This window comes from Salvelinus alpinus, unplaced genomic scaffold (assembly GCF_045679555.1).
Source record: "Salvelinus alpinus unplaced genomic scaffold, SLU_Salpinus.1 scaffold_620, whole genome shotgun sequence".
NCBI classification, from domain to species: Eukaryota; Metazoa; Chordata; class Actinopteri; order Salmoniformes; family Salmonidae; genus Salvelinus; species Salvelinus alpinus.
Window position 1 is genome coordinate 1 of NW_027256560.1, and position 6,510 is coordinate 6,510.

Genomic DNA, 6,510 nt, shown 5'->3' on the forward strand with positions numbered 1-6,510 from the left:
TAGTCCCTCCAACTGAGGAAGAGAAAGCTCTGTCAGATTTACCGCCATGTTGAAAATGTGAGACAAATCAGATTGACCCTTCTGACTAACGTATTTCCAGTTTGAGAAAAAGCCCTTTTCATTGCGAAGGTGCAGAAGAAGTGATATACTGACCCCTACTGAGGGATATACTGCCCCCAATTCCTTTCTAGACCAAAGTGCAAGGATTGTTTGGCAAATATACTGCATTTTTATTGTCAAGCATTTATTAATACATGTATGTACACATTTCACTAGCATTCAAAAAGGAAAATCAAAGGATACAACATTGTTTACATTTAAGAAGGCAGCCTTAGCAGATAATACACACAAGCAAGTCTAAAATCACATCCTCCAATTCATGTTTTGGGGATCAGTGGCTTCGGATCAGTGGTGTTACTAAATTCATTAAACTTTGTGTGTTTGGGGATGTCCTTTCGCAGGTAGATGGGGAGTCTGTAGACCACAGGTGCTTGAGGCCTGGCGGGACAGGGCCATGCTTTTATTTAACTAGGCAAATCAGTGAAGAACAAATTCTTATTTACAATGATGGCCTAGGAACAGTGGGCTGCCTTGTTCGAGGCAGAACAACAGATTTTTACCTTGTTAGGTCAGGGATTCGATCTAGCAATCTTTCGGTTACTGGTCCAACGCTCTAACCACTAGGCTACTTGCCGCCCCATGTGGTCCAGGAGTGGAGCCCCGGGACTTGCAGACAGCCAGGACTCCAGCAGAGCCTTGGTGAAGCTGTAAATGTCTCGGTCCATCACATCCCACAGGCTCCCCAGAACCAATGGGCTACATGTCAAAATCACACACAGACAGGCAAAATCACACACAGACAGGCAAGTTAATCTAGGATTTTTTGGGGTCAGTGTATGGCAGTAAAACAGAATACAGGAAATGCCCTCCTTTGCAATGATTTCTGAAAAAATGATGAAAGCCTGTTTTATCTCTTGATCTTTTTAGGTCTGTGTGTGCCAGTCTTCCCAGCCAGCCATGAGGTAGCTGAGGATGATTCTGCCAGCCAAAGAGCATAGAGGCATCTCTCATCTCCTTCAGGATCCTCTGCCAGTCCAGGAACCGTAAAAGGCCTCTGGCAGAAGTAAATTCATCCAAAACACAAATATAATTTGATATAGAGTATCTTAAATGACCGCATTTTCACAAATGTGAATACATAATCGTGAAGCCCATTAAAAAAGACTATAAGACAGAACCTGGAAGTAAAAAATAAAAAAATAAAAAAAGGGAAAACCTAGTCAGTTGTCCAAATGAATGTATTTAACTGAAATGTGTCTTCCGCATTTAACCCAACCCCTCTGAATCAGAGAGGTGCGGGGGGCTGCCTTAATCACTACATATTCTGCTCTTCTATCGTGTGTGCAATGCTGTCCGAGGGGGAAAAAACAGTGTTTGTTGTTTGCAGTAACTTCTTTGTTGTTGTTTTATAGCAGTTTCACCATTAAGGATTCCAGCTTTAAGTAAGAACAGTTGAATTCTGACACCAATTCAAAGCATCTAACATCTAGCATGATACAAGTCATGAGAGAAAGTCAAGCTTCATGTTAAACAAGATAAGAACAGTGTGTGTGTAGTAAGGCAAACTATTGACATCTCTGCTGTTATAAACTTCTCCCTAACATGTAAAGGTCTTTGGCAGTCACAGCCTCCTGCAGTAGATCTGGGTCAGGAGCCACCCCACACAGAGAGAGAGAGAGAGAGGGATGCTGAGGAGGAGAGGGATTCATCAAATTCTAAAGGACACAGAGATAAGGCAGACAAATAAAGCCCCCTGAAACAGTGCTGTTGGTACTGTACTCACCTGGTGAACCACAAGTTGTCATCAAGGTTGAGCACGTAGAACACCTGCTTGGGGTCCACACCTCCATTCAGGAGATTCCCGGTCAGACTGAGGGCCAGAAGAGAAAGAGACGTGCATACATAAGTATTCAACAACTAATCTTTGTGAAATAAAATAGCGTTTTCTTTATTAACGTTTTAATTGGCAAATGTGTGTGTGTGTGTGTGGTTTGACCTCTCTTAGAGCACAGTGGCCAAGCAGTGAGTGTAGAGAGGGCATGTGGGTGACAGAGCGAGGCCTGAGGCAGGAGATGCTCTCCCATGGCAGCTTCTGGAGGTACTGCAAGATAGGACAAGACAAACATTTCACTGGGCGTTATCACAGCAGTCACACTCATAGGCAATGTGTTCATGCCACAGTAGACTTTCCTCAAATCTCCTCTACACAAAGAAAGTGCATCGTTCCGCTTTGTACGTTGATCTTGCACATTAGAGGCGATTTGAGTGTAGGGTGCAAGTGTGAGAGACTCCCATCCTGTCCAAGATGAGCACCATGTGTCCTTGTGGACTCGGGCCTCTCTGCCAGTACAGCCGCAGTTGTCTGCAGAAGGTCCAAACACTCCTTCCTCTGCTCCACACACTCCCTGGGCAAACCACTGCAGCTGGGACTGGGAGAGCAGAGGAGAGGCAGACAGCACAGCCTGGAACACACAGGATTAAAATAACAGTTATTTAAGTTTTTCCTAGTTTTGCCAATGTGCCTCTGGTTTTGCTTGTCTTGGCTTGGTTACTGTGAAAGCACTTTGTAACAACCGCAGATGTAAAAAGGGTTTTAGAGACAAATGTGATATCTATGATATACAGTACACTATAAGTGTACAATTATTTTTGTCTAAAATCTATTAAATGTGACTAATTAATTTTACATAAATGTCAGAACCTTATAGTCCCACGGTGTCGATTTGTAGTTGAACAAGCCATTGCATGTATAGATGTTTTTTACTCAACTTGAGGCTTGACTTGAAAAAACTTGTGACTCGACTTGCTCTTAGAATGCACAATTTGGACTTGACTCGAGATTTGATCTGTTTGACTTCAGACTCTGACCTTGTGACGTGAGACTTGCTTGTGATAGTGACTTGGTCCCACCTCTGGCGTGTACCTCTGGGGAGCATCCCCTACCTCTCGTTGGGCCATAGGGATGTCGAAGGAATGATGGGAGCTGAGCCCCTTTCCAGCCGGAACAGCAGGATGGTGTCCCCCACATAGCCACAGGAAGTAGGGGTGCTGAGGGCGCTGTAGCACCCCCTGATAAATCAGAATAGAATATATATATTTTTTCTCTCACAAAGTAGTACACTAGGACTTTATTACTCCTGTATGAGTGGCAGTGGTATAAAGTACTTAAGTAAAAAATACTTTAAAGTACTACTTATCTGTCCTTTACTATTTATATTCTGACTACTTTTACTTTTACTCCACTACATTCCTAAAGAAAATAATGTACTTTTTACTCCTTACATTTTCCCTGACACCCAAAAGTACTCACTACGTTTTGAACGTTTTGAACTGAATCTGATCTGACGGACTTACTAAACACAAATGCTTTGTTTGTAAATTATGTCTGAGTGTCGGAGTGTGCCCATGGCTATCCGTAAATTTTTTAAAAACAAGAAAATCCTGCCGACTGGTTTGCTTAATATAAGGAATTTGAAATTATTTATACTTTTGATACTTAAGTATATTTTAGCAATTACATTTACTTTCGATACTTAAGTATATTTAAAACCAAATACTTTTTTACTTTTACTCAAGTAGGATTTTACTAGGTGACTTTTACTATTAAGGTATCTTTACTTTTACTCAAGTATGAAAATTGGGTACTTTTTCCACCAGTGATGAGTGGACAAGAAAATGACCATCAGCAGCGCGGGGAGAAATTCTCTCAGCATCCACTCAGCACCCACTTACATGAGGCGATTGGCCAGGTATCGTGTCATGTGATGGCGGGTGGTTATGCCTAGGGATTAGGCATGGAGGATTGCCATGGGGACGGGATCCCTTTGCCCCAGTGACAGGGCCAGTAGACCACAGAGGCGGGGGTAGAGGTTGGGTTGGGGGAAATGCTGCAGAGCCAACCAGGCGGAGTGAAGCAGAGACTGCACTGCCTCCACAGAGAGACCATCTGTATGGAGAGAACAGAGAAAGGGGGAGGAGGGGAAAAGTGTTCGGTTTAAACTGAGGACTCCTATTCACCCTAAAACCATGTTCATTAGCGCTGTAGCAGGGTGCTGCCGTCAGCCTTACCTGGTCCAGTGTTAGAGCGAGAGAGGTGGGCCTGGGCTTGCAAGACCCTCCCTGTGTGCCCCCCACTCCTCAGCTTAGACAGACAGTCTCGCTCTCTGTCACCACACAGGTCCCTCCTCAGGACCTCAAAATATATGTCTGGGGCGTCCAACAGCATCCACCTCTTGAATGGTCTTCATCCGCTCTGGCTCCTCACTGTGTCCTATCCCTGTCCAGGCTGCTGTCTTCTGGCCTGCCTCTCCTGGCCGGGGCAGACTGGGAGGAAGAGGACGCAGAGGAGGCCAGACAGGAGGCCAGAGCTTTAGCCACCAGAAACCTGGCCCTCAGGGACCCCTGATCCAGAGAGGACTTGGAGGCCACGAACGCCAAACCAGCTTCCAGGACTTTCCAGGTACCTGCAGCCTTCCCTAGCCTTAGCTCCAGACCTGACAGGGCCATGCCACCAGGTCCTGGAGCTATAGGGTTTGGGCGAGAGGGTCTTTAGGGGGAAGAGCTAGCCAGTTTGGCAGCCATCTTGGCAATAATGCTCTTGCAGCGGGCCAGGACGGCCATTTGAAACTGACGGCTGGCTCAGTCGTCAGCTGGAGCCTGTGTGGTGGCCCAGCGAGCAGTCAGGCTGGGCTCGGAGCAGCAGGGACAGTGGCAGTCTTCCCCATGGCCCAGGGAGGAGAGACCCAATGCTGGGGCCGGGCTTTGAGGGGTGGGGAGCTGGAACGATCCCTCTCGATGGGCTCCTTGGGGAACCAGCGGGTGCTCAGGAAGGCCTGACAGTCCTCCTCACCATTGGGGAGACGAGACTTTGGCTTCGGTGCCGGACGGCCTTTCCTTAGTTTGAACTTCACCTCCACCTTCTGCTACCCATTAGGAAAGTCTATAGGAGAACCAGAACAGGATTGGTAATGTTACAGAGAATGGCAGAAACTGCCTGGAGAAGGAGTCTCTGGCTCCTCCTCCAGCAATCTCAGGGCTTTGTGGGTATTTGTATTTGTTATGGAATCCCATTAGCTCAGCTACTCTTCCTGGGGTCCAGCAAAATTAAGGCAGTTTATACAATTTTTAAAACATTACAAAACATTCACAGATGTATTGTAAGGACCCTACTCCACCACTACCACATATCTACAGTACTGAATCCATGTGTATGTGTGTATAGTGCGTATGTTATCGTATATGTGTGTGTGTATGCATGTGTCTGTGCCTATAATTGTGTTGCTTCACAGTCCCTGCTGTTCCATAAGGTGTTTTTTTTCTTTTTTAAATCTAATTTTACTGCTTGCATCAGTTACTTGATGTGGAATAGAGTTCCATGTAGTCATGGCTCTATGTAGTACTGTGCGCCTCCCATAGTCTGTTCTGGACTTGGGGACTGTGAAGAGACCTCTTGTGACATGTCTTGTGGGGTATGCATCTGTATCTGAGCTGTGTGCCAGTAGTTCAGACAGACAGCTCGGTGCATTCAACATGTCAATACCTCTCATAAATACAAGTAATGATAAAGTCAATCTCTCCTCCAATTTTAGCCAGGAGAGATTAACATGCATATTATTAATATTAGCTCTCTGTGTACATCCAAAGGCCAGCCGTGCTGCCCTGTTCTGAGCCAATTGCAATTTTCCTAAGTCCTTTTTTGTGTCACCTGAGCAGTAGTCAAGGTGCGACAAAACTAGGGCCTGTAGGACCTGCCTTGTTGATCGGAGAAAACGGAGAATGGATCAACAACATTGTAGTTACCCCACAATACTAACCTAATTAACAGAGTGAAAAGAAGGACAGAAAAAATATTCCAAAGCATGCATCTTGTTTGCAAAGTTCCACCAAAGTAATACTGCAAAGAAAATTGGCAAAGCAATTAACATTTTGTCCTGAATACAAAAAGTTGTGTTTGGGGCAAATACAATACAACACGTTACTGAGTACCACTCTCCATATTTTCAAGCATAGTGGTGGCTGCAACATGTTATGTTATGTCGCTTGTAATTGTTAAGGACTGGGGAGATTTCCAGGGTAAAAAATAAGCGGAATGGAGCGGAATCGGAATCCTAGAGCAAAACCTTGTTCAGTCTGCTTTCCACCAGACACTGGGATATGAAGTCACCTTTCAGCAGGACAATAAGCACTTTGCAACATCTGCTGATGTAAATAGGGCTTTATAAATACATTTGATGATAATTTGATTTAATCTGATTGGAAAACACAAGGTCAAATCTACACCGGACTTGCTTACCAAGAAGACCGTGAATGTTTCTGAGAGGCTGAGTTACAGTTTTGACTTAAACCTGCTTGAAAATCTATGGCAAGACTTGAAAATGTTTGTCTAGCAATACTCAACAACCAATTTGATGGAGCTTGAAGAATTTTGAAAATAATAATGGGCAAATACTG

The 6,510-nt window shown here is 44.7% G+C and overlaps 1 long non-coding RNA gene across 1 annotated transcript; it reads right to left on the reverse strand.

Moving 5' to 3' along the window:
* Positions 1-218: 218 nt before the first annotated feature.
* Positions 219-2,507, reverse strand: LOC139567447 (uncharacterized). Its single transcript, XR_011673407.1, has 3 exons — positions 2,057-2,507; positions 1,844-1,930; positions 219-816 (listed from the first exon to the last, which is right to left on the reverse strand). It is a non-coding gene; the product is annotated as an uncharacterized lncRNA (long non-coding RNA).
* Between the last annotated feature and the right edge of the window lie 4,003 nt (positions 2,508-6,510).